This window comes from Elephantulus edwardii, unplaced genomic scaffold (assembly GCF_000299155.1).
Source record: "Elephantulus edwardii isolate Elephantulus edwardi_28Jun2011 unplaced genomic scaffold, EleEdw1.0 scaffold00076, whole genome shotgun sequence".
Taxonomy (NCBI): Eukaryota; Metazoa; Chordata; class Mammalia; order Macroscelidea; family Macroscelididae; genus Elephantulus; species Elephantulus edwardii.
Genome location: NW_006399826.1, coordinates 6,849,582 through 6,873,553, shown reverse-complemented (window position 1 = coordinate 6,873,553; position 23,972 = coordinate 6,849,582).

The following is a 23,972-nucleotide window of genomic DNA, read 5'->3' as shown; positions in this document are numbered from 1 at the left end:
CTCTACTTTATCAAGAAAAATGTTCACCATGGACTGACTCCTCATAACACACTGAAAGAACAGAACACTAGACACCAAGGCTTTAAACACACTGAATTAGCAGCTACAAGTCTACCAAACAGAGACAACCAAAAAGTGCTTTCACCTGAGAAAGTGTTTCTTTTTTTTGTTCTATCTCAACAAAAATCTTTTGGAGTAAAATGGGCAAACTAATTAATTTTTAAGTGCAACATTCTGATGAAAAAGTATGATTGGATAGGAGTCAACTTCAGACACAATTTGGACCAAATTCATGCTGCATGCATAGAGTTATAATAGGTGCTTCCTGTTATGAAGAATTGATTCTGTGTTATCAACTTCATCTTCAATATTAAAATTTTATTATATTTAATGTTATAAAAAAGAGTTATGGCATAATTACTTCTTATTTCTTTCATCCTACACACCTATGTGACAGAGTGGTTGTGGATGTCTGGCACCAGTCAAGCCATTGACTCTGCAATTCCATGTGACTGAGCACTTTCAGGCAGTCTGGAAATGTCAATGTGAGATATGGGGGAAAGATATGTAATTTTATTCCCCATTGATTGTCTTGTTTGAACTATAAGACTTCAGGTTCATGAAAATGCACAGTTCTCAAGTTTTCTTCTTTAATTTTCAATTCCAGGTAGATTTCAGAGTCACAAATTAAGTCTATTTGGGGCATTAATGTAGGCTATACTGACACCTTTATATCAGACTAGCAAAGTTATTAGAATACATGATCTATTAGTATGCAGTTAATATTCTTATGTTCTTTGGAAACAATAATTGATCCTTTTGTAGGTATTTACTCTGAACATATACATAACTTTAACCATAATTCTCTTAAGAAAAATTGCATGTCACCTTACCAGTTGGTGTTTATAAATTACTTCTTCAGCATACTATACAGACTTCAAGAATAAAAATAATACTGTCTTAACTATATATTTTAAAATATCTACAACTATATCTAATATGTAAAGTGACTATTCCAGTTAATCTACAACTTTTCTGGTTCATATTTGTGGTCCTACCTTAAGTATAATTAGCTCAATCTTTCGCTCATCAAAAGAATCCCAAGTCCTTGAGATGGTGAATAACACTGCTATGAACATTGCTGTACAAATCTGTTTGTACCTCAGCTCTAATTTCCTTGGGGATTGATAGGATAATATCCCTACACATACAAGGAAGACCCGTTAGCACAACTCTTATTCAAATATACATACATATATTTGGCTCCTACATCTAGAGTCAAAAAGAAAGAAATTGAGAACATTTACCAAATCTTATAGTACAAAATTGACCAAACATGCAATCAAGCTGTGCTAATCATAATTGATGACAGGAATGCAAAAGTGGGAAACAACGAAGGAACAGTAGTTGGAAAATATGGTCTTTGTGATTGAATGTTGTGCTTACAATGATCTTTTCATTTAAACACTTTTTTTTAAAGACACAAACTACAAGTATACAACAACCACGACATGGAAATAGCCCAAATGTCCAACCACAACCAAATGCATTGAGAAATTTTGGTACATTCACACAGTGAAATACTACGCAGTACTCAGGAGCAATGATTTCGAAAAATACTACAAAACTTGGGAGAGATTGGAGGGCATTATGCTGCATGAACTAACTCAGTCTCAATGAACAGATGCTTCAAAAGACCATTATTGTAGAAATAGAAGGACAATGAGTAAAAAACATGGATGGGTGTCGAAGGTGGGGAAAGAGTGGAAGCAAATAGGTGAGGATGGGTAGGGAGAAAATCACAAGTTTCCACCATTTGATGGTGGAGATAGGGAGTAAAGAAAATGAGAAAGATTTTGTGGGTGGGGACCTGAAAAGATGAGGTAATGATGGGTATAGTCCGGTGGCGATTAATTTTATAAAACACCATGTATAAGAATGAATGTGTGAATTATAATAGCAATGAAAGAAAGTGTGGGAGCAAATTCTGCATAATAAATAATGTTTAGCTATTAAAAAAAGAAAATACAATTTGGAAAAAACATTATGTATAAACAAAATCCTATGCCTTTGTCACATCACATTATGGTTGTGGCAAGTATTTTTTTAATTATTATTAAATTTTATTAGTTTTAATGAACATTTACAGAGATTTTGGGTTCTCATTCATTCATTGTTGCGCTGTTTTCTCTACCCTCCCACCCAGTTCGTTCTTCTTCCCCCCGCCGAATGTCGTTTTAATTGTCCAGTTGCCATAGTGCTTGTCAAAGCCATTTCTGATTAATCTCCTTTGTCAGTGTGTCCTTTGCCATTCCCTATCACTCCTCCCTGAGGGAGACTTCACGCTGATTCATAAGGAAAAGGGGATGGCGTATTCTCTTAGCTACTTCCTGCTGCAAGTATTTTAAAATCTTAAGCTTTTCCATAGTTTAATATTGCAGTGTTTTAAGATCCACTGCAGAGCTTATTAAATTCATTAGTATGTCAACAGAGATGTTTCTAAATAAAATAATGTTTTGATAAATGTAAAAAAGGAATCCCAAGTAGATGATAAGTTATGTAGTCAACCTACTTATACATATTGCCTATAAATATGTTGTTTTTGTTGTTATGTGTTGTCTAGTTGCCTGTGACTCATAGCAACCCTATATGCAACAGCTCTGAAGCCTGTGCAGTCCTGAGCCAGTCTCACTGACTCTAACACACCTGCCCCCATTGCCCTAGTTGCGGTATCAATCCATCTCATCCAGGGTATTCTGTCCCTCAACACTTCCAAACATGATGTCCTTCTCCAAGATGTCGGTCTCTCCTGGCCACATGATCGAAGTATGTGAGGCAGAGCTTCAAAATCCTAGCTTCCAAGGAAAGACTTGGTTTCACCCTTTCCAAGACAGACTAATTTGTTTTCTTGGCAGTCTATGGTATGATCAAGACTCTTCTCCAGCACCACAACTCAAAGCATCGATTCTCTTTGATTAGTCATCATTAGTCATTTTCCAGCTCTCTGATGCATAGCAAGTGATTGTGAAGCCCATCATTAACAAATTTAGTCCTTGTCAGACTCATCTTCTCTAATACAAGGTAATCATGAATCTCCAGAGAACAAAGTTTATTTCATGAGAACAACCATGAGTATTTCCTCAGGAATCATAAGAAAATGAAAGTTTGATGGAAATGTTAAAACTTTTAAATTTTGTCTCCCATTCAATGCAAGGATCCTTTTATAGAATGCTCAGATTATGGTCATGCATTTTCGTTTGTTTGTTTATTTGTGAACTCAATATGTATATATATAAGGACCTGCTAGGTGTTGTCCTAAATGCCAGCAAACACTCCTAACTAGAGCAAATGGGTGGTACTGATGGTAATAGTACAAAAACTTGGTAAAAGAATAGAATTGTATATTTAACAAAAATATCAAACACATAAATATATAATTAAGAGTACACTAAAGTGCTAGGAATATGTCAGTTGTCATGAAGTTAATTTGATTTATGGTGATGTCAGAATGTCAGAGTAAAACTGTATGGCTTTCAATGGATGCCTTTTGAAAATAGACCAACAAACTTCTTCTAATGTAAGTCTTAATGACTCAAACTTCCAGTCTTTTGATTAGTAGTTAAACACTTTAACTGTTTGAATTACCTGGGCACTCTAACTAGGAAAATAATAGGGTGTTACTTACCAAATATTAAGGAATGTCACAGTGCATAATGTTGGGCTGCTAACTGAAAGGTCAGTGGTTTGAATCCTGTAGTCGCTCTATGGAAACAAGGCAGTTTCCTCCCATGAAGATCTGCAGCCTTGGAAACCCAATAGAAGATAATCAGGAGTCAGGAATGAAATCCATGGCAATGAGTTTCGTGGATTTTTTTAATGGAGAGAAAGACCAGCAAGAAAACAATGCAAGCGTGTTATGAGAAGTAGCATTTTGAATTTTGGAACTTGAAAGATGATAGCTCAATGTTTTTTTTAAAGAGAGGAATAATGTTGATGGTTGGAAAAATGGCAGTTAGTTATATTCTGGTACAAGAAAGAGCTGCAAGACTTTAAGAAACTGAGGGACAATGCATAAAATACACCTGAAGATTGTGAAAGAGGTAGGTGTTTACAGTGAAGAGGGACAAAATCAAGTTATGTAAATTTGAGACCACATCATTTCTCTTAAGCATTCTCTTTGTCTCAGTGCTGTTCTAATGAATAGATCCAAGGACTGTGTGCAGAGAAACAGTACTGATATTTACTGTTCACAAACTTTCCTTTTCCTTCAATATTGAGTAGTCATTCACAGATGGATTTGGTGTGGATAGGTGTGGAGAAGTGGGAGAAGAAAGGAGTGACAAGAAAAGCCAGATTTATTATTTCAAATAAAACTTTCCAATCACTGTGACTATCTACCAATCCCTAGCTTTTCTTCTCTTTCTTTTTTTTAATTAAAAAGGGCATTTACATGCTAATTGGATCTTTATTCCTTGAGAGTCCCTTTGCTCTTGTAAAGTCTTCCTCTTCTGAAGCATTTAATCCCCAGCTTGAAACATCACTGTTGATTGTGGTGGAAAGACTGTGATGTCACAAATGGGGGATTATGACTTCACTGGGGAAATAAGAGCAAGACAGACAGTTTCCAGAGACCAAGATCCTTTATTTATGAGAATGTCTCTATTAATCAAAAGGGGAGAGAAATACCCAACATATAGAAAATGACAGCAGAATTGTAGCTAAATAAAATGTTCTTCAAAATGATCCTGGCAGTGTCACTTTCTCTTTAGAGGATTCCTGAGAAATGCTATTGCAGAAGATAGCTTTGAGATTCCAGATCTCCCTATACTAAGCACTTGAAAAATACTTAGCCCTGGAGTGATAGAAAGTATAATCTGGCTGCAGCACAAGCTACCCTAGTTTTACTTGCAATGTAGAGTGTACAGTTTCCCATGTCCCTTGTGATTTTTTTCTTTTTAATTTCAGATGATTACTTGGAACAGTTCTTATCTGTTATTTTTTAATTCCTCTTATGAAATCTAAGACATAGTTGAATATGTCTAAGATCCATCCATATGGGTTATATTTATTTTCCCTTTCCAAATAACTCTTTATTTCCAATCTAACCTGTACTTTATTTCATGATCAATTCAAATCCTCAGTCTTTGTAATATATACTTTAAATATCAATTTATAAATGTTAATAATTAATAATAGTTAACAAGTATAGAGTTTAAGATATATTATAAAGGTTTTTAATATATTGTGAGCTTGACTTTCCTAATTTCACACATTTGGGTATTGAATTTACTGTTGTTCCAAAAATACTCAACACAAAAATTATTGCCCAAGGCTTGACCAATGTTTCTCAAAATATATAAGTAAACCACTAGCATTATGATTACTTTGGGACTTTTACAATTGGCAATTCATAGACACTAGCCCATAGAGATGCATATTCATTGCACCCTGGCTCAGGCCAATGGAATTGCATTTGCAACACTGCCCCAGGTGATATTTGCAAGCACTAGCCACTAAAAATTTTGGTTTTAAGCTTTCAATGAAGCAGTAGAAGACTGCTTGACACCTAAGAATGTCTTGAAGTAACTACTAACCTTAAGGAAGATCTACAATCTTTCCCAGTTAGGTAAATATGTGGCTTTGCTTTACTCTGCCATTAGCCTTCCAATTTATCCTTTGTCTTCACCTGCTACTCTTTAATAGCTTTGTTTCCTACCAAATTTCACCTTCATCTTTGACAAGAGTTATACTTTTTTTTTTAGTTTATTCCATACAAATAGTTTCTATGGTGCTTGATATATGTTGTAAATCCTAGCTCTATGTTCAGGGTTATAATTCTATTTGGGAACAGGTTTTCTTCGTTATTCTAATGATACAGAACTTTTCAGGATGTGCTTTGACTTTTTTCTTTTTTTTAGAATAAAGGAGATTAAGCTATGGATTTGGAGAAATGGAGAAAGTTATAAAAGTCTTCAGGTCTTTGGTTCACAGGATCCCTATGAGTTGCCTACGATTCCATGACACTTAACAATAATATAGAGAAAACTCAGTTGGCCTAATGGACAGAAAGTGATGCTACCAGGCCAAAGGTGGGTGATTTTAATCTGCTTCGCTCAGGCCTGCTTTTAATTGTTTTTGGTCAAACATTCTTCTAGGTGGTCTAGCACTGGCCTGTTGATTTGCTGTACAGAGGTAACTCGTGGTTGCTGTGATGCTGAAAACTGTGACGCTGATGTGTGCCAAACGCATTATTGGTCACCCATAATGGACAGTGTTTGGTGGAGCTCTCCGATTAAAACAAGCTTGGAAGCAGGAATGGCAGCCACTTCCAAAATATCTTGCCTCCAGAAACCCTATGAACTTGGAGAAACCAAGAAAGTTACACAAGTGTTCAGGTCTTTCATTCATAGTTAAAGAAGAGTTGTGGGTGAAGAGTAATGTGAAGTTACATGCAAATATCCAAGAAATCAGGAAACAAGCTAATGAGACAAAAATATAAACACAAAACTGACAGAAAAATAAAGCTAGTCCTTCATTCACATGTTTTGTGTTCTAGTCACCAATTTTTATTAATGAATCTTGATTGTATCATTTGATTGATTTCATTCTGCAAAAGTTGGTAGAAACCCTCAACTTTTTTCAACTTTGGCGTTAGTTATTGATATGTGTATTTGAACAGTAGTTTGTTAGCAGATCTTCCCTTTATGTATATGGTAAATGTGAAAAGAAAGAAATGGACCTAAAAATGAACTTGGTCAAATGAAAGCAGGCCCTGAAGGTTTGGGAAATTCTATTGGGTAATCTAAAGGCACAAGACATAGAATATTTTAAAGACGTATTGCGATGGGAAAGTCTGCTATTAAGGACCTCTCCAAAGTACTGAAGAGCAATGGTGTCTCTCTGGAGACTAAGGTATGTCTGATACAGGCCATGGTCTTTGCAATCACTTGTTATGCATCAGAGAGCTAGACAATGACCAAGGAGGATAGAAGGAGAATTGATGCCTTTGAGGTGTGGTGCTGGAGAAGAGTATTGAGGGTACCATGGACTGCTAGGAAAACAAACAGATTCATCCTGGAAAGGGCCAAACCATACGGCTCCTTGGAGGCAAGGATTCTGAGGCTTCGTCTAACATACTTTGGACATGTTGTAAGGAGGGACTGGTCCTTGGAGAAGGAAATCATGCTTGGTAGGGTGGAGGGACAATGCAGGAGGAGAAGGCCCTCTATGAGGTGGATTGATTCAGTGACTGGGGCAATGCGAATGGGTGTATCGGAGATGGTGTGATTGGCGCAGGACAGAGAAGAGTTTAGGGCTAATGTACATAGGGTCGTTATGAGTTGCAAGCAACTTGATGGCACATAACAACAACAACAACATGACTTGACAATCTTTTGTTAAAGACAAAAAACCTGTAATGATAGATCTAACAAACTATCAGAGCAGAAAACACATCAGCTTAGGATAGAATTCCTCTTGGAATTTGAAAGGCATGAAACATGACAAACAATTTACATTTTTTATTGTCTGAGAAATGTGAATTATCATCCTTGGACACTTGACAATCAGTATAATCATGGGAAGTGATATGGGAAGAGGAACTTTCTTGGTTTCCAAAGAAGATGCCATGGTCTTCTAGACTGCAAAGGGTGATACCACAGACACCTAAATTTCAAAGAATTGGATCTTCATCAACTCTGTTTTGGAGTAGAGGATCCCTCTTAAAGTGTGTCAGAAGCATGGGCCCACTTCCCAAGGTTGAGAGGGTGAGACTATTGTATCCAATGGTTAGTGCTGGAGCCTAGAGAGTGTGTGTATTACTCAGATGAACTAGGAGAATGGGTCATGTAAAACTAAGGGAGCAAAGTTGCCATCCAATGCACCTGGGGGAAAAAATTATCAAATTTAGGAAGGCAAGGACATTGTCTAGACAGTTTTGAAGATGAGATATTTATTCTCAAACTTTAGGAGCCAATGTAAATTATTCTACTAGATCTTGAATTTGCTTGGTGCCTTTATTCCTTTCATTTCCTCTAATTTCTCCCATTTTTCCCACCCATCGTTGTACTCTGGAAACAATTTATAGTCTAGATTCTAAATGACAAGGAATTTTGTAAAAAAGAGAGAATAAACTGCCAATATCTTACTCAAATTTGATTGAGAAAATGCAATTCAGAACTTGGGTTGATTTTGAGGGTTTGGTATCATGTTCTATAGAGGGTAAATGTGTTTTGCACATGTCAAGAATTTGAACTGAGGAATTAAGAGTGGAATGTTAGTAATTGTATTGTGTGGTTCAAAAGTATAGCTTGTGAATCCTAACCCCTGTATCTGTGAGTGTAAAACCATTTGGAAATGGAGGAAATAGTATTAGTATAGGGTGTATTTTGAATCAATCTCTTTTGAGATAGAAAAGAGGGTTTTTTTAAAGCATGTAAGAGAAAAAAGATGGAGGAATACTGATGTAAATCCATTTGGAGATCTCTAAGGAACTACGGTAGTTGTTGCTAAAAGCCATCAAGTCGTAGGCGACTCATAGTGACCCTATGAAGAAAAGACCTGAACATTTGCATATTTTTTTCATTTTTCCAAGTTCATAGGGTTTCCAGAGGCAAGCTATTTCAGAAGTGGATGTCACTCCTGCTTGCAAGCTTGTTTTATTTGGGGAGCTCCACCAGACACTGTCCACCATGGGTAACCATTATCACATTTGGCACATCAGGGTCACAGTGTTCAGCATCACAGAGATATATAAAAAAACTAATAAAAAAAATAAAGAAGCAATGACCTATCCTCAGGCCAAAATGAAACCTATCTCTATAGCCAGGGTACTGGAAAAGTTTTCAGATCCTAAACGTAGAGAAAAACAAACTTCTGTGTAGTTTTTTTTTTTTTTAAGTATCAATTCAATTTAAGTTTTAATTGTGACTTGGATGAAGGCTTACAGATCAAATCAATATTTCATGAAATAGTAATTCTCAGTAGTTTCCAAGGCTGTAATTCTATTCAGGAGACTTCCTGCGGTTTCTAGCAAGGTATCTGGCGAATGCAAATCATCAACCTTCTAGTTTGTAGTCTGACACCTTACAAACTCTATCATAAATCTCCACTGTATACAGGATTTTCTAATGAGCAATTCCATAGTTACAGCCAAGTATCATCTAGTTATTTTTGGTCTTAAAAATAATAGAAGCTTAAGTTCATTGTGGTTCATTAGTCCACAGGACAAGTTGTTAGCATGTGTCTGAGTTTATTATACTTATTTGCTTTGGATAAGGAGAGATTAATGGTTGCACTTCTTAAATAGTCTCTTTTAAATGTGAATCACTACTTTAAAAAGGTTTTACAACAGGAATCACTACACATCAAAAGAAAATGCAGAATTCTTTATGGACTATGTTGTGTCAAATGACATTGCTGTCTTAGAAGATCCGAGACCCAGTGACTCACTCTCTCAAAGTATTATGGCTCGAAGTAATATGGTTAAGAATCTTTTATAATTTCACTCCTTGTATGCTCTTCCATGTTAATTAAAGTTGTTGCAACATATGCAAATATCTTTACAGTAATATTTGTTAAATATACCTACATAAAAATATTATTTTATACACATACACACACTGGTCTACTTTGTCTTCTCACATCTTTTCAAGTTTTGTGTCTATGTATGTATCATCTGTTTTGGTGTCTATCTATATAGGCTCTCATGGATTATTGTTATTACTCTTATTACAGGTTTCTGTGTGTAATAGTATTTACCCCTGTTGCCTTAAACTCTTGTGCTCCTCCCAGTGTCTTCCTTTATACCTTGATCATTTTGTGCTGGAGAGAGGTCAGTACAAAATTTCTGTGTTTTCAAGCCACCCACTTGTGGTGCTTCTGTTACAGCAACATTAAATAACTAAGACACTGCTCTACTCATGGTGATACTAACATCTACATGAACTCTGCTTAGAAATGATACTATATAAACACCAGCAACTAAATGGTTGCTATCGTTCATATTTCTTTTCTTAAAATACACATAATTTTATATTTTTATGTTACTAATGCAGATGTACTCTCCAAAAATGGAGAGTATTAATCTGCAGTTTTAGATCACAATTTCTGTACTATAAATATAAAATGAAATCAATTCTTCAAGTTGACAATCTTTTAGGTGGAAATAGAATATTGATGTTGCTTTTCTAAAATCAATTTTATTGAAACATAGTATACCTACAGAATAGCACACAAAACATGATGTACTCTTTTATGAATATTAATAAAGAGAATATACTATGTAGTTATCTCTTACAAAAAGAACAGAATATCATCTCTTCAGAAATATTCTCTCCTGTCCTTTGCAGTCACTATCCTCCAAAAGGATTTTCCTAACACATGTTCTTAAATTTATGAAAAATGAAATGATTAATATTTTAATCTTTTTTATCTTCCTTTTGCATAATGTTTGTGAACTTATCGATGTTGTTATTGCATATTATTACATGCATCATATGCCATTTCTTTTCATTACTGGATAGTAGTTCATAATTTAATTATATCATAATCTTATTAATTCATATTTTTGCTTACTGATATATATATATTCATAGTATCTGTTTATAATGTTGTGTTGTTTTTAAGTGCTGTTGAGTTGAATATTATTCATAGCAACTCTATGAAGAAAAAAAGACCTTAATCCTATTCTATAACTATTGTCTTTTCTGTAAGTTCATAGAGTTTCCAGAGGCATGTTGGTTATTTACAATAAGTATTATTTTTATGAACATCCTTATGCATCTCTTTTGTGTGACATACGTATATTCTGTGGTATATATCCATGAGTAAATATAAGTTGTTTTTGTTGTTGCTAGGTGCTGTCAATTTGACTACGACTCATAGTGACACTATGAACAGCAGATCTGAATGTTACCCAGTCAGCATTCTTACAACCTCTGTCATGCCCAAGCCTTTTGCGGCCGTCACTATGTCCATTCATCTCATTGATGGTCCCCCTCTCTTTTGACTCTCCTCTACTTTTATTATCATGATGTTGCTAATGATGATTCTAGCTGAAAATATGTCCAAAGCAGATGAGTTTCAGTATCCTTACTTCTAAAGAGCACTTTGGTTGCACTACTTCAAGAGAGATTTCCTAGTTCTTTGATTATTCCATGATATATTGAATGCTCTGCCAACACCAAAATTTAATAGCTTTGATTCTTGGGTCTTCCCTATCCATTGTCTAATTTGCAGATACACAGGAAACAATAGAAAATACCATGGCTTGGACCTTGGGGTTTAAGGACAACTAACATACTTGGTACTTAGCAGTTTGGAGAGATCCTTGATAATAGATTTCTGCAATATAACATGTCTTTTGATATTTCTTGACTGCTGCAATCATAAGTTCTGTTTGTGGATCCAAGTAAAATGACAACTTTTCTTCATCTATCATGATGTCACCTACTAGTTCAGTGAAGAGACGTTTTTTTAATGGGTTAATTTTTTTAAGTGTGTTTAAATCCATTTTTTTAAATGGGTTGCTGTTTTGACTCACAGAAAAGTTTTTAATCTTCTGTTGTAAGTACTTCAAGTCTTCTTCATTTTTTGGAAGCAAGATTGTGTCATCTGCATATTGCAAGTTGTTGATGAGTCTTCCTTCAGTTTTAACAACTGTAAAATCAATGATTTATTCATTGCAAATACCCTTTATTAAAAAAACAAATTATGACTATACACATGAACATCATCTGATGAATACACAAGAAACATATGCTTATGTCTGTGGAGTGACTGTGAAGAAGCTCAGTATCCTCTGTCAGGATTAGATCGAGGGCTGACTGCAGAATATATCATCAATTGCTCAAGTGCACGTTCATACTGAAGCTGGCAAAAATTGTAACAAATCCACAAGAGTAAAAAGTATAACCTATGTATACAATAAGATACCATTCTCAAAATTACATTTGAATATTAATGACCAAAGACCAGATGTGTTGTGGAATGATACGAAATTCATGATGAAAAGGTAAACAAAACCACAGGTCTTTAAAAAGATAGGAAAGAAAGATTCAAGGGTGTCAGAAGAGATTCTGAAACTTGCTATTGAAGATGGGAAAACTAAGGCAAAATAAATAAATTATTAAAGCAGACAGGTGAACAGAAGATTTCAAAGAGCAGCTCTAAAAGATAAAGCATATATGATAACTAAAAGTGCAAAGACATGGATTTCTTCCAAAGGGAAGAACATGGTCAATGCTTCTCAAGTTTAAAGTACTGAAAAAACAAAGTCAAACCTCAAGTTGCAGTATTTGAAGGATTGGGTGGGCAAAATATTGGATGCACACAGAGAGATATAGAAAGTATCAAAAGAAAATTAAAGGGATACATGTTGTCACTGCAACAAAAATAACTGATTGACACTGAGCTATTATAGGAAGTAGTATATGATCAAGAACCAGTGACACTACAGGAAGAGGTTCAAGATACTAAATGGATTGTCAAAAAATATGTCTCTGAGAATTGATAAAATATCAGTTGAAGTGTTTCTGCAAACCGAAATGCAACTCTGGTTGTGCTCACTAGTCTGTTTTTAAAAAGTCCCCAAGAGACAGAAATCTGGCCAACTGATGGGAAAGCAACAATACTTAGGTTCTTCTAATTTTTTTTAACAGCAATCCAGTAGAAAGAAGAAATTATCAAGCAATATTATTGATATAACATCTAAGTAAAAAGATTTCTGAAGATTATGTAAAAGCTGCTGAAGCATCATCAAAGAATTCCTTAGAATCAATAAAGCTTTCAGAAGAGGAATAAAGGATATTGTTGACAGATGTTGACTGAAAATAAAGACTACTAGAAAGATGATGAGTTGTAATTTATTCACTATGACAAGGCATTTGATTGTGTGTATTGTAACTGATGTTATTTTTAAGTACTATCAAATAATTTCCAACTTAAAGTGATACTATAGGTAGCAGTTGAAATTTTGCCATGTCCTGTCTCACGTTCACAAACTTTGCCATACTCAAGTACATTGTTAAAATCACTCTGTAAATACATCTCTAAATTCCTAACTCAATTCATTTTGAGATTTTTCTCTTTGCAAATAAATTTCAGGAAGATCAGTATCCAGGCTCTTAAGAAATAATTTGGGGACCTATTAGTTATTTTCTGATTTCATATAGCTTAACATAATAAATACTGTGATGAAACTACACAAGCTAATAAAATATTGTACACTATCATTTTTCTTAATGTATAAATATTAATTATAAATAATTAGATGAGCCTTTTAATATTTGTAATTTCTGTAGATAATTATTTTCAATAACTTTATGAATATTCATGATATTTAAAAGCAAGAAGTCTCTAAAGAATACAGGGCAGACATATCACTCAATATTAAAATACCGGAAAACAATTTGACAAATAAAATTTAGAGTTCCTTATGACTCTATAATTGTATGTCTATACTAGATTCATAGTTACAATACTTTTTAAATTATGACATAAAAATAACTTCTTTCCCCCCACTCTTAGTGATATTTATGTATAACATAATTATAAAATGTAGTTACAACTTTAAGGATATTATATCAAGTCAAACTCACAAATTTTATTTAGGATGTGTATAGAATCTAAATTAATATGGATATCTTTCTACAATTAAAAAGGAGAGGAGAAACCGAAATACTCAAAGTTTATTTTATTTTATCACATAATTTAGGGAGCTCTGGTGGCCTAGTGGCAAGAAGCTTCACTGCAATCCCGAAGATGTGTGGTTAGAATCCACCAGGTGCTCTGTGGGAGAAGGATGGGAAATCTCCTACCTTGCCATTAACTGTCTCTGCAAACACACTGAAGGGTCTGCTATAGGTTGGGTCCAACTTCACAGTAAACACCACCACCACCACACACACATTTTGGAAATATCACACATTTTTGATAGAGAGCTAGAGTGATAGAGTGATAGAAAGATATATAGGATAGATAGATAGATAGATAGATAGATAGATAGATAGATAGATAGATGATAGATTCATTCATTGGAAGCAGGATTAACGTCCACTTCCTAAACAACATGTCTCCAGAAACTCTATGAACTTTGATAAATGTAGATGGCTGCAGATGGGCTTCAGGCCTTTTGTTCATCGGGTTGCTGTGTCATGCTCGACTCAAAGGCAACCAACAACAACAACATATATGTTCACTTTCTTTGGCGATGTTTTCTGAATGCATCAGTCCTTAGAGAGGGACTTGTGTAGGTAGAGAATCAGTGAAAAGAGAAAGGTTCTCAAAGAACTGATTTGACACAGGAACTACCACAACGAGCATGAGCATGACAGAGATTGTGAGGATGGTACAGTATAGGGGAAGCTTCAGATTTGTTCACAGAGTCACTGTAAGTCATAGTTGAAATTGAGGACCTTTAACAATAAAGAAATATGGTGACTAAACTGACTATCATTAGTCACAATAAGTCCAGGGACTTTTCATGGTAAAGAATCCCAATTACTCATAAGCAACTCGTAGATGATACTGAAGAATATTGAAATAACTCTAGGAAACCTAACATATGACCTTGAGTATGTTGTTCTTGTTATGTACCTTCATATAAATTCTAGCTGTTCATACTATATTCCATAAAGTTTGCCAGCCAACAGCATTATTCAAAGTCATCATGTATTCTTCAGGCTTCACTATACTATCGGACTTTTATGTTCATAAAGGCAATGATTTACATTCTTAGATTAGACACACTTTTGTCCTCAAAGTACCTTCTTTATTCTTTAACACATTAAAATAGTTCTTTTACAGCAGATTTCCCTATACAATACGTTCTTTCACTTGAAGAACGGTGTTTTCATAGGTGTTGATAGTGAATTCAAGTAGAACGAAAATCTTGTTGACTGCAGTGTTTTCTTTTGTTTATCATGATATTACTTATTAGTTCACTTGTGAGGATTTACACTGGAATGTAATCTGTACTGATAGCTTTAGTCTTTAGTTCTTAGCAATATGTATGATATTCTTTACTTCTAGAAAACAAGCTTCTCTCAACTAAGATTGATAATAAGCCTTTCTCTATTCTTAATGCTGTATTCTTCTCTATATAATCCAATGTTTTTGATTGTTTGCTCAGAATTTAAGTTAATTATATCACAAATGAATTTACAGATCATACCAAAAACAGACCTAATACATGGAAAACCAATGATAAAGTCACCTTCCTGTACCTCTGTTTGTTCAAGTAGTGATAGCTCCCTCCCAACCAGCCATGGCAGGAGAGAAGAGAGGTACTAAGGCCATTAGCAACTCCCAAGACTTGGGAATTTCACTTTTTTTGAAACGTAACAGCTCACTGGGCCTCTATCTGCTAAGGTAGAAATAACTCCCTCCAAACCAGCCATGGTAGGGGAGAATATAGGAACATTAGTTAGGCATTGGTAGCTGCTGAGCATTGGAAATGCACTGTTGAGACCTTGCCACTTTTCTAGATCTTTTTTGTGGGCAGTATGTACCAGGAAGCAATATTGGGACTTTGTCCCTGTGGAAAACTGCCATACACATCCCCCTTTTCACTCATCAAACTAAAGAACAGGATGGAGAAGAGGGTGCAATGCAGATAGGCAAGTAAAGAGAGCCCAGTGTCGTGCTCTTCAAAAGACAAGCAGACGAATAGTTTGCCACAGGGAACAGGCAACAGATTTACCGATAGATGACCAGCAGAGAAGACTGCCACTCAGATACTGAATTAGGGGAAGTAGTTAAATTCTGAACTTAACAGTAGTATGTAAAGATAAAGAACTGTCACTAACCTATGCAGACACAAAAGAAACAGTCTCATGCATACAAGGAAGAAATTCAACTACTGTAAAAAATCATCAGCTTCAAATAAAAACAAAAACCTGAAAGAAAAAAATCCAAAACAAACCTTCTTCTCTAAAAGCAGACTAGACTGAAGACTTAATGAATACCCAAGAGACAGGGAAGCAGGGAAAAAAAACCCAAAAAACAAACAGATAAATGTAGAGTTACATGAACTGTTACTGAAGAAGTTAAAGATGATAGAAAAAAGAATTGAAACCGTAAATAAACAAACACAAGAATCAAGCAAATAATCACAAGAAAGAGAGGGTACATCCAACACAGTACTAAAAACAAAAGAAACATATGAAAATTCAATCCAAAATATTGAGACAAAAATGACAGAAGTTTTCAACATGCTGAAGGGACAAAAAAATCAAAATAGAAGAGATGGAACATAAAGTCAGTAAGCTAGAAGAGAAATAAGCTAATACCATCAATGAGAACATACTAGAAGAAATCACAGAAAGAAAGTGGAAGGAAAGTGAAGAAAACATTAGAATGATTGGAATAACATCAGATGGAACAGTGTATATGTGATCAAAGTTCCAGAACAAAACTGTTTGTGTATAAGGCATTGCAAAAACAGTGGAAGAGGTACAAGAAGAAAACTTTCTAGGCATCATAAAAAATGAGGAAATGCACATTCAAGAAGTACAATGAACTTCAAATGGACTTGGCTTCAAATGAAAATCATCAAGACATATCGTAGTTAAATTTTCCAAATTCAAAGACAAGAAAAGATCATTAAAAGCAGCACAAGAAAAACCAATAGTCACGTACAAAGGAGAACCAATTAGATTAAAGTCTAATTTTTCATCAAAAATAATGCATACAAGAAGACAATGGAATGGCACACACTAAAAATTGAAAGAAAATAATTGCCAGGAAAGGATTGTGTACACAGCAAACCTATCTATCAAATATGAAGAAGAAATCAGGTCATTTGTCAAAAATTGTGATTTCAAGGAATTTGTTAAAACAAGACTATGTTTACAAGAAATAGTAAGGAAGTCCTTCACACAGAGACAACGAAGGAAAGTGGATGGACCAATGTAACCAGAAGCTACAGCAAGGAAACACAGTAAAATAACAATGATAAAATCTGGCCTATTAACAATCACACTTAGTGTGAATGGCTTCAATGCACTGATTAAGAGAAAAAGAGTAGCACAGTGGACAAAAATAAAACAAAATTTTTAAAAACCAAAGCTCATTAATATTTTTTCTATAAAAGACTCTTTTAAGAATTGAGGAAAAAGACTAAAAGGCAGTATGGTCCTTTCTCAAAAAGTTGCAAATAGAAATAAATACCATTTGACCCAGTAATTCCACTACTAGGAATTTACCCTAAAGAAACCATATGCAAGCACATATATGCACACCCATGTTTATTGTGCCTTTGTTCGCAGTAGCAAAAAGCTGGAAACAACCCAAGTGCCCATCAACAAACAAATGGATAAAGAAGCCCTGGTATATTCACACAATGGAATACTATGCAGCATTGAAAAACAAGGAACTCATGAAATATTATGCAAAATGGGTGACCCTGGAGGACATGATGCTGTGTGAAATATCTCAGTCACAAAAGGGCAAATATTGCATAAGGCTGCTGTTGTAAAACGGGACTGACATCAGATGTGAGAGAAGACAGAAAAGGAAGAGAGGAATGATGTATATTGCATTGAAACAGATGAGGGACAGAACTATTTAAAAGGGATATGAATGAGTGTTCTTTTCATTACAGAAGTGTAGAGTTAAGGCTGCATAGTAGAGTGGACTTGAGGAGAGGGATTGCATAACAATGAAAGAGTTTATCTTTTTAAGGAGAAAAGTGATTTGGGGAGGAGGAGTGGGCAGGGAGAAAAGTACAATTATGAATGACTGGAAACCCTAAGGCTCTGTAAACTTTCATTAAAATTAATTTTAAAAAGAATTTAAAAAAAGAAAAATAAGAAGGCTAACTAAATAGAAAAAAATATTCCCTGTCCATGGATAGGAAGACCCAACATTGTGAAAAAGATAGTCTTAACCAAAAGCAAACTGTATGTTGAATGCAACCCCAATACAGATAGCAAACACATTCTTCAAAGAGATAGAAAATAGTATGTACATCTGACATTACACACAAGAATTCACATAAAGTGGATCAGAAACCTAAAGCACAGGATAGAACAGGGTTCAGGTCTCTTACTCATAGAGTCACTGAGAGTTGTACTCTGTTTAAGTGCACCTAGCTAGGAGATGGAAGAAAATTTGAGAGCCTGTTTTATGGCCTGAGACAAAAGGGTAGAATATGAAAATGAAACTGATAATTGCTTTAAAAGTCTATGTATTAATGCTTATTTTTTTCCTTTTTATGTCAATAATGTGGGATATATTTTTAAAATGAATATAAAGTGCATGAAATGTTAAGATATAGTACAAACATTATTAAGGTTTAGATACATTGTAAAAATTATTATAGTGTTTGTTGATTTAAATATACTGGATGCTGCTATATTGAGATATATTATAGATTGTGGAAACCATGTACTTGATGGATATTGATGTATTCATCTATGTTAGACTTCTTGTGTGTTATTTTAATGAATGCTGGATATTATACTGATAGAAATATTGTTGATTATAGAAAGAATGCGAGCCTACCTTCATATAATGCTTAATTAGATATGCAAAAAGGGAAAATTTACCCAAAAGGAAATCTTGTTGGAAGTAGCATGATTTCGTAGAGATCGTAGGGCTTGCACTGGAAACATGGAAGTCTCACCAGTACTCCAAGGAGAGTTACAACTGAAAGAAGATAAGTAGAAAAGGAGAGACTTTGACAATGTATTGCGGCAAGGTAAAGCTGGCGTCCCTCAGAGTCTCCTCTCCAGGACTTGGAGTTAAAGAAAACTAGTGAGTATGCTTATCTCGTAGTGACCACTTGGGTCTACTTGATGAGTAGAAGTGGGAGGCATGTAGTAATGAAGAGACAGGCTGAGTTTGGATGTGTTCCTTTAGCTCTGTCCACCTAGCATGACGAATGTATAAGTGACGAAGAGTTACTGGCCTGATGAGCAGGGAGTCTTGAAGATCCCTAATGTGTTGACTTAGCCCAAGTGAGTCTAAGGTTGAGTGAAGGGACCAGTCACTGAAATGCAGGAATAAGTGTGGACTCCTGACTTTGTGTCTGATGCCCATTTGGACCTAGCCATGAATGGCTGGGGATGAGTTGACCAAACCCAACTAGATGAAGAAAAGATGTTTCATTCTGTAATCTAGTGTTGATTGCTGTAAACTGACTGTTTGCTTTGGACTGGACCTTTGGATGTAGGTGTGGATGCTTGAAGTTTCAACTGTAATAGAAGATTCTTCAGAGGAAATGCATATTTATTTCCTCAGAATACTGGTTTAATAGAAATGGGCAAATCAGAAATTGGCTATCTCAAATGAGGGAGATTAAGGCATAAGGAGTGATATAGTTGACTTATACACTCTCATGATGCAGGTGATTGTAAGGGGAAGATTTATCCTTAGGATATGAAAGACAATGACTATGAAAGCCAGGGGTCTGTGGCATTAGAACTTTGAAAAATTACCTTTCTACTTATTGCCATAGGCTTCCGCAGGGACATGGTCTCCAGCTGCCCAAACTGCAGAAACTTGTAGTGCATTTGATCAGCACATCATCAATAGCTGAGAGGCCAGCATAAGAGAGAGAGGTAAAGAGACTGAGGAGAGACTGCAACAACATGTAGCCTGACAGAGCCCTGGAGATGGAGCTGAAGGGTTTGCTTCTAGATGATTGAAGGAAGAGCAAACTTGGGACTGCTATGAAATAAAGCTTGCTAGACAATTGAGAAAACTCAGAGGTTTCTAATATTTGTGTACTGAACTAAACCTGGAGACTCTAACTGTGTAATATCCTTTGCCTTCCCTTGTCCCCCAAACCCTGTGTTCCTAATAAATCCTACAGCTTTTGAAGATTTAAAAAAAAAAAAAGTACAAAGGACTTGTGGAATGGCATCATATGTAAAAAAAACCCAAAAAACCTTAAAACATAGAAAGAAAGGCCATACCTGTATGTCAGAGGACTGCCTAATACTTGCTTCTGAACATAGAAGATAAAGAGAATGGAAGAAATGTTAAAGTGATAAAAGCTTACCAGAAAGGTAAAAAGTCAGCTTGAGAAGAAAAAGTATTATAATACAAAGATCTAGATGTGGAAGAATTTGTTTGTCTTGAGAAGATTGAATGACATGAAACAAATAATCAAGCCTCAAGACGTAGTAGTGAAGGATTCTTTGGATAAAATATTGAATCACATATAAAGCATCAGAAGTAAATCCAGGAAATACAGAGATACTGTACTAAAAAATAATTGGCTAACTTTCAACTGCTACAGGAAGAAAGGTATAATCCAAAATTGAAGGAAGAAGTAAAAATTCCACTGAAGTGAACACCAATTGAGATGTTTATACAAATGGACATAACACAGGAAATCCTCACTTGTCTGTGCCAAGAAATTAGGAAGATGATACCAGCTCAACTGACTGGAAGAGATCCATGATTTTGTCCATTTCAAAGAAATGTGAAGTAAAAGCCTTTTAAAAAATTACTGAATAATATATCTAATGAACAAGTGAAATTTTGATGATGATAATTCAAAGAATGATTGCAACAGCACACCTAGAGGGAATAGAAATAAAGTAAAGGAGATTCAGAAGACCTAAAACCAGAGATATTAATGCTGATGTCAGTTGAAGCTTGGTTAAAAACAGAATATAAGAAAGATGTTTACCTCTGTTTTATTGACTATGCAAAGACATTAAATTGTGTTCGTTATAAAGTATGCACAGCATAGTGAAGAATGGGAATGGGAATTCCTTACACTTAAGTTTGTTCTTCCAAAACCTTATGTAAACAAAAATGCAATCATTCTAACAGAAAAAGAAGGTACTGTGTGGTTTTAATGTCAAGAATTTTATGTGTTATGGTTGTATTTTCACTATGCATATTAAATTTATATGCCCAACAAAACATCTGAGAAACTGAAATAATGAAGAAGCTTATGGCATCAGTATTGGAGGGAAACTCATCGACACCTGTAGTACATAGATTATACATCATTCTTTGCTAAAAATGATAAAGACTTGAAGCCTTTAACTGAAGAAAATCAGAGTACAATCTTCAGTTCGGATTACATTTCAACATAAAGAAAACTTTTCATAATTCAACAAATAATCAAGTATGTCAAATGTAGAATATATTGACATTTTCAAGGATTTGTTTCTTAATTTGAACCCACAATTAATGCCTGTGGAGGTAGAGATGAATGAAATATTTTATTGGACATATCTGCTTTGAAAGACCTCTTGAAAGTGCTAAAGAGCAAACTATCACTTTGAGGACTGTTATGCATGTGATCAAAGCTATCATATTTTCAATTGTCTCATTAACAGTAACCAGAAAGACTAAAGAATTGACTAAATTGTACTTTGTTGTTGAAGAATCTCGTCTATGTCATGCATGGAATGTCAAAAGAACAAACATGCCTGTCTTGGAACCAAATGGCTAGTATGCCCCTCAACAGTGATAATTCAGTTTAAATGCTTTCGTGTTTTATCAAAAGGAACAAGTCTGAAGTGATGGGAATAATGTTTAGTAAAGTAGAGAAACAGTGGAAAAGAAGATCTAAAAGAGATGGATTTATAGTTTCTGTCGCATTTGACTAAAATAGTAAAAATTATGAGGATGATATAGGATTAGGCAGGGCTTTCTTCTTTTCTGCTTTGGATCACTATAAGTCATGATCTCTATGATGGCCGCTAAAAACAACAACTTAATTTAAAAATTTTAAGAATTGATGTCTTTGAAACAGTGTGTTGATATCTATACTTTTTGTATTGCTTTGCTTTTAATACAACTTGACTGCCTAAAGAATGATTAAATCAATCTTAGAAGACATAAAATGAGAATATTCACTAGAAGTGAAGATAGCAAAATTGACTCACTTACTTTGCATATATTAATTCATATTTAGAGGAAATAAGTTTTGCCATCTTTGTTTCTAAAGACCATTATATTGCACATCTTCTAACGTTGATTTCTTAACTCTTTGTTAGACTGAGAGTTTTATGTTATTTTTTTCCATTTTTCTTATATCCATAATCGATACCCATGGTCACAGCAGTCAAGAACGGAAAGACATGTTATGCTAAAAAAATTTACTGTCAAGGACTTCAGCAAAGTGCTGAAGAGCAATGATGTCAACTTAAAGACTAAAGTGTCTCTGATCCAAGCCATGGTTTTTTCAATTGTTTCTTATGCATCTGAAAAGTTGGACAATGAACAAGGCAGATCAAAGAAGAATATATACCTTTGAATTGTGATTATGGAGAAGAGCATTGAATACCAATCACATAGACTGCCAAAAGGACAAACAAGTCTGTCTTAGAATTAAGAGCAACCAGGGTGATCCTTAAAGGCAAGGGATGTGAAACTTCACCTCACCACCTTTGGACATATCTTCAGGAGAGATTTGTCTCTAGAAAAAGGTATGATGCTGGGAAAGGTCAGAGAAAGAGAAGAAGACCCACCACAAGATTGATTAACACAGTGACCAAACAATTAGCATCTGAGAGAGATCATTAGGACAGTGCAGGAAAATGCAAAGATCAGATCTGTTTTTCATCTAGTTGCTATGAGCCACAATCGACTCAATGGAACCTAAGAACAACAAAAGCACTTTGAATATGGTATTAAAAAAGAACAATAGCTAGACAATATATTTAGTAAAGTGGAGATCCAACTAAAAGATCGACATTTTACTGAAATTAACACGGTATCTGCAACAATCAACTCAAACATACCAGTGGTCATGCAAATGGCACAATGCCATGCAAGTTTTTGCTATGTATAAATCTGCCATGAACTGATGTCATCTTTGGAGGCCCAATCATTCTACAGAAAATGGATGGGCAATCTTTTCCCAAGCTATTTTTAGCCTCTGAAAACTCACTAAAAAGTTGTCTCCATTTTGATGCCATGGCAGTGAATGATACGACAATAGTAATTTGAATGCTGTAACTCTTGAAACTTGTAAATAATCTGAGCGAATTAGAGATTGGAGAGATTAGTTGCACAAGTGTGTTTTCCCCTTTCCACTGTAAGTTTTGATGCAACCACTCACTGAATACTACGCCTAATTTCTAGAAGCCAAACATGTTTTTATTTTAATTCCACATTCACTCTTTGGCATCAAGTCAGAACCAACTCAGAGCTCATCATCCATGGAGTTTCTGAGATTGTAAATTGTATGAGAAGAGATTGCCCGTCTGTTTAAAGAAGAGAAAATGGCACAGAGTGGCACAGGCCATAAACTTCTCTCTGAAAAGGCCAGTGGGAATAAGAATAGTGCAGCCTTTCACTGCCCCAAAACAGAAAGCAGGCAATAAATCCATAGCCCAACCCCAAGGTGCCTGCAGAGCCCCAGCAACAGCAAGAGGTTCTTTTATTTGCTGCCAACTCACAGACTCATAGCTATGGTAACAACAATGGGGTCTATTAGGGAAGGAAGTTGGAGACTTGGGAAAGTGAAGAATATCACGCAATGCAAACCCAAGTTTCAGGCAAGCAGTCCCAAGGTATAATTCCTCAGTCCCAAGGTATAATTCCTCTATAAGCCCAGGCTCCAGTTTCAGTTCATCAGTTAAATCTAAATCATCAAGCAAGGTTTGCCTTAGAGCAATTATATACATCAATTTTTTCTTCAAACATCTGACAAGAACAGACGAATCTTTAACTGTAACCAGCACAAATGCAAGACGCTTCAGGTCACACTTTGCCACTATTTGTCTACAGCAATGCCACAGTCTCTTCTCCATCAGGGTCCCACTCTCACCAGGGTCTTGCCACTACAAGCCTTGCTCGCCTCAAGTCTTGCGGCCCAGTATTATAAGCACTCTTCTTTTAGTCTACTCTCACAACTGATGATGATTTTCAAGACCAGGTGTCTGCAGTTAAGGTAGCTGGAGACCAGAGGCTAAATGGCTATAAAAAGCCAATTTTTAGTCTAACACCATCTTTCTTCTGCAGAGCAGCTAGTGGATTCAAACTACCTACCTGTGGGT